The following is a 13701-nucleotide window of genomic DNA, read 5'->3' as shown; positions in this document are numbered from 1 at the left end:
TAAGCGTATTGCAAAAAAGTTGAAAAGTTTTGAGAACTCTTACGGATACCGACTGTGCCTACGTGAACAGGGAAAATGATAGTCCACCTGATTTTTAAAGATACTTAAAATATTCAGGTTATATAAAGTGTTTTTATCAACAAAGTAACAGGATAAATATAATACTAGGTATCGGCTCACCCGATAAATACCTTCGCCTTGCCAGATTATCTTCGACCGTCCACGGCATGAACCTAGTATTCTCTATCTACTGGTCCTAACACATACAAGTTTTAAGTTGTTTAATTAATTGTCTAAGGAAACTTGTACGCAAGTTTTTGTGCAAGTAATGCTTTCATAACACTGCTGACTTCAAATGGATTAAAAAAATAAGACGTTTATACCTTTTATGTCTCTGCACTTGTGCTTTTAATTCCTTATCCAGGTCTTCTTTCAGGATACTGAATTTATTTTAGTATAGCAATATATGTAAAACAATTTCGTCTTTTAACACCAGAAAAAAAAAATACCGATAATTTAGAACGTTCATATAAATTAAATGAATGATTTGTACGTGTCCATTGACTTAAGGAAAATCACCCTTGGATTAGAACTTGATTGTCATTGTTTCCCATTATTAAATAATTTTATATTCTCCTCGTTTACTATTTTGAAGGAGTTATGATTTAAAGAAATGCTTACATTATTAAAAAAGTATAAATTATAACGATTTTACCATCATTTTATTTTTTCTTCTGTGAAATAAACGAAATCTGTTTCTTTGACCAGTTTATCCCTTTGTATTAAAATTTGAGAAGAGTTAGTCTTGTTTATTTGGTTGATATTGACTGTCATGCTACGCTTAAAAAACAATATTGTTCTCTTTGCCGTTGAAAATTACCCGATTGAAATTATTATATTTGAAATATTGACCCCATTATACGAACAATCGTAAGAATCATTTTTTTTTATAATCAAGCTAAGCTCTCTCTTGTTAATTAGTGCAACATGTATAATTCTCTTGTTAAAGAGTGTTAACCCTTAAAGTTACATTTCTTAAGATGATCATCATCAGCTTCGTTTGCGTTGAACGAGATCAAGTAATTATGTATGTATGCACTGTGTTGTAGTGTAATGTGCTGTTGTTCCATGTTTTTTGTTTGTAATTGTTTGTTTTTGTGTTCTATGTATTGTGTTCTGTGCCATTAAATGGGGCTTATGTTTAAACGTTTTGTACTTATAAAAGCATATCTTTCATCATATACACAAAGTAAAAATGGTATTTCATTTTTTAAATCGATGAAAGTACACATAAATTCATAACTCTAAATTCGTTATTGCCTTTCAATTAACATACCGAAACAAATCAAATAAGGTGATACATATTATCTTACCTTAACTCTTCTTCGGATTCCCTGAAAGCCTTTTCTTTTAATTTAAGGATAAATACATATTATTTTATTTTATATTTCAAGAATACACACTGATTCAACCCTGTGTTTTGATCTTTATTTATTGTTATTGCGAATTTAAACACAATATCAGTATATTCCTATATTGTCTTTTTTAAATTAATTTAAAGTGTATTTATGTTACCTAAAGTTATTGATGTCCATGTATTAAACTGCAATGTACATTGCACATGTAACTAAATCATTTGTGTTAATACAAAATATGTCTTGACCTATGTAATAACAGTGTGTTTCTTCAGGAGTAAAAATAGGCTAAATGTTACTCATACATTCAGAACTATAAGTTTGAAATGCATTATGGGTTTTTAATTACTGGTGACCTATCGGAAATACATCAAATGACGTGATGCATATTGGCTTACCTTAAATCTTCTTTGGATTCGCTTAAAGCATTTTCTTTGTATCTAAAGATATAATGCATAATATTTCAATTAATATCACACACTGGTTATTCGATGTGTATATTCCTGTAACGATGTCCTTTAATAATTGTTCTATTGAATTTGAATACAAGTATATTCTAGTATTGTCTATTTTTGTTCTTGGGAAAGACAGTTAATTTACGTTAATATGAGTAGTTGATCTTTATGTATTCAACTAAAGTGTACATGCACATGATTTGTGTAATTTTACAAAATAAGTTTTGACCTAGGGTATCTGGAAGTTATAAAACAATCATTTTTACCATGGTAAACAGAGTTTAGACGGTACTCATACATGAATTACTATAATTTCGTAATGCATCATGGCAATTACCATTTCGAAAACACACCAAGTAAGTGAAACATAATAACTTACCTTAATTCTTCTTCGGATTCCCTTAAAGCTGTTTGCATGCATCTAAGGCCAAAACTAAAAAGGTTAGGGTAACATCTTTTTTCAAAAATAGGTACAGTAGGTAGGCTTTTTTTCTGTTCTGTTAGGTTTATAGAAGAATGTCATTATCATCAAAGCGGAATGGTGTTAAAGTTATATTCTTTATAATCATTTAAGGTTAAAAACTACATATTGAAAAGCAATTAATAAAATGTCTTAAAAAATAAACAAGATAACTCGACTGACCTGATCAAGCAAATTTTATCAGGCACACGAGATGGTTTCAAGCGAAAAGACCTGTTCTGCTACATTGTTAGAATTCGATATGGTAAAACGTTTGGAGTTATTTTTTTTAATTAACTTTATGTAAATATTGATGATATAGCTTACATGAGAGAAAGCTTATTTAAAATGTTAGCAATATCGTGTACCTATGTAATACTTACTCAATTTTGTTTTGCAAAGCTTTTAACTGCTCTTGTTTTTCTCTCAATTTGTTTGACTTTGCTGCTAGAGAGTCATATAAATTAATTCCACTTTTGCTGGAAAAAGGATACCAATGATACATTAGATTGAATTAAGTCATTTTAACAATTAACACGTTTATACATAAGTAATGATGAAAAAATAATCAATAACATTCGATAAATCAACATCTAATATTACAAAATATACTTATTTGTCCGATTTTTAAGAACTGTACGTTAGTATCTGTCTGTACTTGTTATAATTGACGTTTAAAAAATAACAACGATGTATTTAATCACGTTTGAAACTTTAACAAAGTTTTGCAATAACAGCCATATCAACATTTTCTTTAAAGCAAGGACGATTATTCCAGTATCTAAAAGCTGCACTCTCACAGATTGAACGTTTTGACATTTTTTTCTTTTTTTTTTTGTCTTGGAACTAGCCAAATTTTGTGAAAATCCATGAAAACCAATTATATATGACAGCTGACAAAAATTTACATCGCATATATTTATACTGTAGTTAAAAAATTGATATTGTATGCATTTTTATATACCATTAGTAACAGTTTAAGCTATAAACATTCATTTTCGAACGGAAATAAAAAAAATCTGCGATCTGATCTTTTGTCAGCAATCTTATATCATTGGATTCTAGATATTCACGCACTTATTTGCTCTTTCCAAGACGAAAATCTTTTTTTTTTTTTGAAATAATGGTTTATCTGTGAGAGTGCAGCTTTAGGGCCAATATCCTTTTTAGAATAGTTTTGAACCCTCAACCTTAGATTGTGTGTATAATTACAGTCATTTGATTGCATTATAATCGTTATTTGAAATGAGGACATAATATACATAGCCTTACCTCAGTTCAGTACATTCTTTCTGTAGTTCCTCTATTTTCTCTTTCAGCTTCGTTTCATTTTGTCTTAAAGAGAAAGGAAATATGCAGAGATATATACGTCTACTTTGTTAAACACACATTAAATTTTGCATTAATGCATTAATGCAGCGATCACAACTTCAGCCAGAATATACATTGGTTACCAAGAAATAAATATTGGATTTAATGTTTAATTTCTTCATTCTGTCTTTATAATAGATTTAATAAAAACTTCAATAAAATCACTTACCTAGCACTTAGTAGTTCTTCTTCCTGACCTCTAATTCTCTGCAAAAGCTGTATATTTTCCAGTTTATGGACATCGATTTCTTCTCCTTTTCTGTTATAAAAAGACACGTATTAACGCTACATTAATGAGTTTGTCCGTTTATGAAATGCAAACAATATTGCTTAACATCACAATTGAAATGTCGTTAAGAAGTATAGGTTATAACAGAAAGATAATAATTCTAATCAAACGCTCGTAAAACAAAACTTTGGTGTTGTTTACGCCTACAAACGATATTTGTTCATTTAAATAATAATATAATATCAACTTTGTTTCGAATATAATGTCATTTTGTTTTAAAATAAATTATCATTCATGCAGGAGTAAGTATTCGATCAATATTCTTTCTCAGGATCTTATTCAAATCATATGAAGTCCTAGGATAACTGGCGTCAGTAAGCCATGTTTTATCTAAGGCAAAGAAGGTATTTATTCCCAAACCTTTGTATTTCCTCTTCCTTTTCCGAAAGTTCCAAAGTTAAACTGAAACAAATTATAATATTATATCATTTTAAAGTACGTTAGGTACACGGTCATAACTTTAAGGACATAGTGTAGGACATTAAACGATCCTTATTGTATTGAATTACTTAATGCCAGACATTTGTTACATAATTTAAACAAGAGTACGTCATATCTAGTTATCTTTCTTATTGTGTGTCTAAATTTGTTAACGTTATTACTATATTATACATTAAATTATATCACACTGCATAAGTTGCATAAGTTGTGATTTCATACTCCTCTTGACAGATGTTAACATGTATTCATTATTTCATTTAAGATAATCTTTGTTTGAAATTTAAGGTCATTTAAAAAAAAAACATAATCATTCATGCTGGGGGAATTATTCAATCAATATACCTGCTCAGGATCTTATTCATATCAATGGCTTTAATTGATAAAAACAAAATATATCAAGATTAAAAAAAAACTATATGTACGTTCAGCACAATACTTTGCTGTGTCAGATGGGGCAGTTAAAAAATATGAATCGATTATAGATAAGTTTAAAAATGGCAATAATAAATCGTAGCATCAAAAATCAAACATATACCGAGTACCGTTGAAGTTCGAAATAAATCATTGAAAAGTACGTTAAGTACACGGTCATAACTTTTAGGGCATAGTGTAGAACATCAAATGATCCTTATTGCATTGTTTTACTTAGTACAATACCTTTGTGCCTGACCGTTTATTAAACAAGTGTACGTAATATTTAGTTATCTTTCTTATTGTTCATTTATATAACACTGTGTTTGTTGTGATTTCACATCTATCTTGACTTATGTTAACATATATTTATAAATTAAATTCGTTCGATAAAAGCGGACGGATGTAACTTTAGTTAGTTTCGGAAAGCTTTGTCTGAAAGTTGCTAACATATGAACTATATTTTATGCGACTCTGAAATTAGTCAGTGCTGTCGAAGTCAAATCGTACGTTATTGCTACGATGGACGGAGGATACAGTTGAAGTCGTAGGATAACTCGCGTGAGTAAGTCAAGTTTTATCTAAGGCAACGAAGGTATTAATTTCCAAACCTTTGTATCTCTTCCTCCTTTTCCGAAAGTTCCAAAGTTAAACTGAAACAAATTATAATGTTGTTTTTTTTCTTAATTTATAACTTCGCTATTATGTATTACCTTTCCTTAAATAATTAGACAACTAAGGTTGATTGATTACTATAATTGAAAGTACATTAATGGATTCATATTCGGGTCTCTCAGGATGTAAGCTTGCAAGTTGTTTTTGGATATTTTGTTGATTTTGTTGATGTTTAGGATGCTGTTGTTGTTGTTGCTAATGATCTTAACAATGCCAAAATTTTGGACAATTGCATTCTAATTTATATCTTTAAATTTAATACGAAAATCTATCATTAAATACATAAACAACGAGAATAAACACTTGCCTCTGGTTCTTATCATCCAACATTTTAACTCTTTCTTCAGACCTGAAGAAACAAGTATCACCATAAATAAACTAAGCATAACGATTGTTAAAAATTATATTGGTATATCATATACTATGATGATGCATGACAGTCGTCATCGTTTTATTTCAGCAATGGTTTTAAATAGTATAAGTGTTTAAAGGGACTATACACCAAAACTGGCTATTTCTGTAACGAATGTCAGGACAATTATTTAATAAAATGATTTATTCTTCGACAAAAAAAAAATAAAATGTAATGAAAATCGAGTTGTTGAACGGGTTCGAACCGGTGTCGCAAAAATTGCTGTTCAGTTTTGTATCCACTATGCTACGAATGCTTAACCTAAATGGCTGGAATGTTAAGGTTATATACCTAACGTGGTAATATCACGTGATAACATCGACTAGCCAATCACGCATAAGTAATTAATTATACTAGGTAGACATACCTAGTAATCTTTTTAAATGGAAAAATAAAACGAAAAAAATGCAAAAAATAAATTAATTGTGAATTATATGATACTTCAGTTAGTAAGTTTCGATGCAGTGTTCACAACGATACCAAGTTTATGTCAGTTTCGTGTTTTCATCATACGGAGTAAAGCCCCTTTAACAATTGTACGGTTAATCAATCCTTACATAACTAAGCTTTCAGTCCTTTGATTTTATGAAAATATTGCTAATTTATCTTTAAAACCTTGTTTGGCTGACTCGGAATGTTTTGGCATGTGAGGTCATTGTCTTCAAATATATATCATAGGTAACCATTTGGAAGAACAAATAGCTAATATATATATCGCTTTTATTTTTAATAATGTTTTCTTTATTTGTTCCCAGTTTTACTACAATGATGCTTTTTATTATGAAACTCTATGATCACACAGGTTTTAACCTTTTATTTTATAAGGCAGACTGTGTGTGATGCTCATAGTTTCAAACAATGACTGCATCGTATCTTTGAAATGTTTTTGCATTAGGTGCTCTGAATTGTATTCCTCCGTCTGCAGATAGAGTTAGGATCCATAATCATAGAAGCACTTGAGGTTTACCTATATGCTTATTATTATTTGTTTTATTATTAAGTTTCCCCAGTTAATGCACACTTTGATAAGATTTACCTTTACGTCTTTTATTTATTTAGGAGTGTTGGGTTAAGAGTGAGGTTTCTGCCCTTTTACTGGTTGACACCCCCAGTAAATTTACATCTTACTGACCGTTCGAAGGCGGTACCTAACAATCCTTGATCAACATACCTAGTTTTTGTTATATATAGAATGTATGTACTTTGCTGTTTGTTGAGTTTTGTGATGTTCTTCCATGTTTGTTTTTTATAAATGTTTTTGTTGTTATGTTCTATGTCTTTGGCGTTCACCCAGTACCATTAAACCAGGTTTATGTTTAAACTTTTTGCTACTGAGCTTATTTCTGTAGTTTTTTGCATAAATATTAAGTGCATCCATTACATTAAAATATGTCGATAATCAGAAACGGTCAACTATGTTGGGAGCTGTTAAACGTATCAATGTGAACATAATAAATCAGTATAAAACTCCTGTTTGAATGTCCGTAAGGCCGTTTGAACTTGACTGCATCAACAAGCGTGTCTAGAGAGGCTGAGATGATCAGAAGACGATGCAACAGGCGTATCTATCTTAATATGGGTGACCAAAATGCAACAAGCGCTTTTTGATGGGAAAAAATAATCTGAAAGATAATGCTTTTTCAAAAGGCTTTTATTTGGCAGATGTGATGGCAAGGACATAATACGATTTACCATAGGAAATGAGTTGATCAGAGGTTAATGAAATATGTATGTATTAGGGATGTGCGATGAAATGATGATGCATTTGGGAATAGCAAGGATTAAATGAACAGAAGATAATGTAATAGGCGTAATCTAGCAATCATCAGAGAGAGCATAATGTTGTATCCAAATCAATGGACAGTGATACAAAAGTGGTAAATTGTTACAATATAAGAGTCTACGGTATAAATGATAATCAAAATAAACTGCAATATGCGTACATATGGGAGATGGGATTATCATAAGATAGGGCAAAAGGTAGCCAAAAGGAGATGACGAGATAAGGACGTTCGTATATGTTTTTAAGCGTTTTTTACCAGTTGTTATTATTCGTTTGTCATGGTCGTCAAGTGTATCATGGCTATATTTAGTTGTTGTTGCTATTTTTGTAGTGTTAGTAAAAGTTGGTACAAGTGTGACCTCAGTGATCTTCGGTTTGGCTGACCGTTCCAATGCAGTAATCTATTAATAAATAAAGATGTACTTTGTGACGTTGTGTGTCGATCGTTTAGTGTATGTTCAATATTAAATATGTACATATCTTATTCAACCAACCCTCAGTAAAAATTGAAATAAGATCAAGAAAACCATCGATGCGGAGTATGAAATATCATAACTATGTATGAGCTCAGAATCTTGTGAGAATAAGAGATGCTCGTAACTAATAATCCCCTATGCGCCGCTTTGTCTTGACCATTTGCTGGTCAGAATTCTTGTGGTATTAAATCGTCAAGCAGGCCAAGAACTCATTGTCAAACAAAGTATAATGTACTTAAAGGTAACAACGTAAAAAGTGGTAATCTACTGGTCCTAACAAATACAAATCTTAAACTGGTTGATTGATCAAGTAAACGTGTTCTCAAGTAGTTATGCAAGTAATGCTTTCATAACACTGTTGACTGTAACTTCAAAAGGATTGAAAGCTAGTTAATAGTATACCTATTATGTCTCTGCGCTTGTTGTTTTGAAACTCCATCCAGGTCTTCTTTTAGGCTACTGAAGTTATAATAGTATAGCAATATATGTATCGCAATTACATCTTTTAATACGAGATATAAATACACATGCTGACAATTACGAACGTACATATGAAAACAATGAATGATGTGTACGAATCCATTTGTCTTAATGTAAATTTTCCTTGGATTAGAACTTAATTTTCATTGTTTTCCATTGATATTTTTTATATTCTCCTCGTTCACAATTTGATGGAGTGTTGATTTAAAGAAATGTTTACGTTAAAAATATATATATGAATATAAACGATGTTACCATTATTTTGTTGTTGTTTTTTTCTATGAAATAAACAAAAACTGATTGTTTTTGACGATTATTTCGATTTGTATTGAAAGTTGTAAAGAGTGTTTATTTGATTGATATCAACTGTCATGCCACGCTCAATAACAAGAATGTGCGTTCAATATTATTTGCAGCTTAAGAATATTATATTTGAAATATGTGTAACATACAAGGGTTTCTGCATGAATTTGCTGGATTTGAAATTTTCTATATTTGCTGATATGCTCATGTATATTTCCTGTTTAATATTTCAAATCAGGATATTTTCTGCTGTTTGGCTATATTGAGAAGTAAGGACGTTATACATTATTAACGCCGGACAAATGTATTGTACCTGTAGGATGAAACAGTGTCACGATTAACCATAAGGAAATTGTGCTCATTTGGCTGAGCTGTGGTATAAAAAGGTTTGGACACCTTTGCGTTGGGGCTCAAGATTTGAAGTACCGCTCAACTGTGCGTCACGAGGGTTTATGATGCCAGAACTACGGAAAATGTATTCGTATTGTTTAATAATATATTTTTTTTAAATACAGATCTTTACTTTAATAAGTATCAATAATAAATAAGTGGAAAACGTACACGGACTTGTTGAGTTATTGTATTTATAAAGAACAACTGTAATTGCTTTTCCTATAAAACTGCAATCACGATTATTAAAGACTGGGTTATATTGTTATGTGGCCATAGAAACGAGAGGGCCACATATGGACCCCATCAATCAAACAATCAAAAGTATCAATACAAAATCAAGCTAAGTTCCATTTTTTATACAAAATGTGTAATTTCTTGTTAAAGTCTTTTGAGTTTTTTCAATGACATTTTTCTATGATGGACATTTTAAGCTATGTTTGAGATGATACAATCTAGATCAACTAATTTGACTAATATAGAGCCGTCGACATCCGAACTATTTCATTTACAGGTATGTACAAGATCAAAGCATAAAAAATGATTAAAAATGAACATTAACTATTGTTGCGTGAAATGTACTTATTAACCGTGCCTTGTGGCAGGTTCATGTTAAACGTCTAGTATATACGGTTGCTAACAGTGTAATAAAATTTAGTAAGAATACGGAATAATTAATAATCTTAACGAAAAGCTTTTTCATTCTGAATCTATGAACAAAAAGAACATTATTAAACAAGTATTCTAGTTTTCATTCGCATGTAATAAATAAGTTTTTTTTTGTGCAAAAAAAAAGTATTGACTTGTACTTTCAAAAACATACATTTCGTGATGTACACAAAGTTATATGGGAACTTTTCCATTTCAAAGCATAAAAAGGATTGAAAATGAACATGAACTATTGTTGCTTGAAATGTACTTATTAACCGAACCTTGTGACAGGTTCATGTAAACGTCTAGTGTATACGGTTGCTAACAGTGTAATAAAATTAAGTAAGAATACGAAATATTTAATAATCTTAAAGAAAAACTTTCTCATACTGAATCTATGAACAAAAATAACATTATTAAACAATTATTCTAGTTTAAATTCGCATGTAATAAATAAGTTTTTTTTTTGTGCAAAAAAGTCTTGACTTGTACTTACAAAAACATACATTTCGTGATGTACACAAAGTTATATGGAACCTTTTCCATTTCATTTTTTAAAGAATCGTCGAGTTACTCATGACTCTTAATTTGTCATGCATTATTTCCCTTCAATTAACACATCAAAAACATTAAATAAGGTGATAGATATTTGCTTACCTTACCTCTTCTTTGAATTTCCTAAAAGCCCTTTCATTTAACCTAAAGATAAAATACATTATATAATACATTATATACATCTAATATTGTCTTCATATTTTTGTATTTTGAAAAGTAAAGTTTATTTATGTTAACTTGAGTAGTTGATCTTCATGTATTAAACTACAGCGTACATGCACATAATAATACATGATTTGTGTTATAACAGAAACAAAGCTCGACCTATCAAATATGGAAGTTATAAAAGTTTGTTCCTTCAAGAGTTAACTAAGTTTAACGGTACTCATGCATTCATCATTGCAATTGTGTAATGCAGTACGGACTTTTGATTTACATATCGAAGACACATGAAATAACGAGATGCACATTTGCTTACCTTAATTCTTCTTCGGATTCCTTTAGAGCTTTTTCCATGTATCTAAGAATAAAATGCATATCATTCTTTTAAAAAAGAAAAGCCAACATATCTCTGTTATATTATCTCAATTGTTTTTTTTTGTGCACGATGATAACGACGACAACGAGGATCCGAGGATCTTTTCCTAAAAATAAACGAGATAACTCGACTGACCTAATTAAGCAAATTTTGCCATACACACGAGAATGTTTAAAGCTAGAAGCATTTGTTTTCTATATTGTTGTTAGAATTTGCAATGATAAAACGTTTGAAATTGTTTTTTAAAATGACCTTGATATAAGCATTGATGAAATAGATTGCACAGGAAGAACCTTGTATTAAATGTTAGTAACATCGTGTACCCTTGTAATACTTACTCAATTTTGTTTTGCAAAGCTTTTAACTGCTCTTGATTTTCTTTCAATTCGTTTGACTTTGCTGCTAGAGTGTCATTAAACTTTCCGCCCTTTTTCCTGGAAAAATGGTACAAATGAATTTTAGAGTGACTATACCGTTCGCAGAGAGGGCTAAAACATTAATAGATTGATTTTTTGCTCATTTTTATAAATAAACACGTTCACAAATAAATAATATTAAATATATAGAATATGACACGAGTTGTCATTTAAAACAAGATTTTATTAAACGATTTGATGAAATTTGTTACTAAGCGAGCCTCTGGCGAACTTACTTACAACTTTCATGGACGAGTTTAAAAAAATAAATATTGTATAAAATGACAACGAATGTCAAATCGTTTTTACCACATGCTTAAAACTGTGTTTTATTACCAAATAATTCGACTTTCTGAGCCCATTGTTTGACAGCCAAAGTACTCAGAGTGGAATGTCATCGATGCGCCATAAAATAATTCCAAATAAAAATGACAAAAATAGCAAGAAGTTATCAGTTTCAATTAGGGTAAAGCGCTTAACATGTCACAAATATAAAAATATGAATTAAAATATCCAATAACATGAATAACGAACAAATTAATAAAACTTAAAAAAAAATAGATTGATTTAATGTTTATTATCATATCTTACAATATTGTAGTATTTCAATTAAACTATGTACACTTCATGGACAACCTAGTATACTAATAATTGCTTTAGTAGGGAAGATGTAACCGTAAGTGGCCATACGGGCTGTTATAAGACACACGGGGTATTTGTTCACATTTGGCTGACTGAACTCTGTATTTTAACTAGTTTACGTGATTTTAATGTTTTAGAAATATTGAGGGATTGAAATGGATAAAAGTCACTTGCAAACTGTGTTTTTCTCAATGTAAGGGTTTAAAGCCAGTAACTGTTTCATTAAATTTAATTAATAACGATTTTTCAAAATTCTAAAATCTGTGTTAGTTGTCTTCCGACGCCATGTTTGTTTCGTTTGTTTCGTTATACACACGTTTGACTTTATTAACATTACCTTTAAACAAGGTTTCAACTGATTGGACTGTCCCTGTATTTGTTTCATATTTCCATATGTCCTATTTCTCCTCGCCCATAAGTCTCCCTCCGCCGTAAGGCAATACCGACATGTTTAATGGACATGTTAAATGCATTTTTACTGGGAAAAATTAATATAAAATCGGTCTCCCATTAGCAAAGAATTTTCATAAATGTATGCTAAAAAAATGTTATCACCAGACAATGTCAACACATTTTGTTTTGTTATGCAGTCTTTTAAACTATTCCGCGTGTTGATTTGGTTCGATTTGATTAATTGACTTTCTTCATGTGAAAATAAACAGCAACCCCTTAGCAATAAAAAAACAAAGAGAAGAGAGTAAAGTTATTCATATTATTTATTTTAAATTTCAGACATGTTCAAACTCTTCATCAACCTCTCAGTTCAGCAGATGTAAACACTGCTGTAACAGCCCGCTCTGTAACAACAAGGGCTGTGGTGAACCGGGCAAGCAACTTCTTTGCCATCATTTTATGCCAGCAATTTTAGTATTGTCTAAGCCTATGTGTTATTTGCGAAGTAATCGGAGTGCACACACATTTTTCAAAAACCGCTTAATACAACTACATGAAAAATGGTGCAAATGTTGCAAGCCGCAAATCTAAAGATATGCAACGATTGTGGTTCTGTTATTTTACTGAAACTGAAGAGATGCATGATACCCCTCCCATCCTTCACCTTTGAAGATTCAATGATTTAAAGTCGCGCTCATACATTACTAATATTACAGTTAAATTATTTAAGATGAAATTCAACTATTTATATATGTTTAAATTATTACTATGAAGATGATTTTGCATGTGTTTTGCACTGGTTGTTAATTGTTCCTTTTAATTATGACCCTTATTTGATGAGATCAATAGCCCCATTGTACATACTCATTGAACACGTCCCATACTAAACTAATAATCCTCGAGTGGAAATGTGTTATCCTGCTTTGACACTTAGAGCAATAACTAGGGAATGCATTCAGAGCTAGGGATTACCATGACAACCATTCCATACTTTAGGCATTTAAACCGTTGCTAGAGGTGTCATTTGTTCTACATTTACCATCACATTCAACATACAACCCTGTTTGATCCGTATTTAATGTTGTATAGTTTGCGTTTAATTAGAGAGTCTTTAACCTAATATATATAAACATTTAGGAAAAGGT

The sequence above is a fragment of the Mya arenaria genome, chromosome 16, assembly GCF_026914265.1.
Source record: "Mya arenaria isolate MELC-2E11 chromosome 16, ASM2691426v1".
NCBI classification, from domain to species: domain Eukaryota; kingdom Metazoa; phylum Mollusca; class Bivalvia; order Myida; family Myidae; genus Mya; species Mya arenaria.
The sequence above is the reverse complement of the archived record's forward strand: the minus strand, read 5'-3'. Positions refer to the sequence as shown.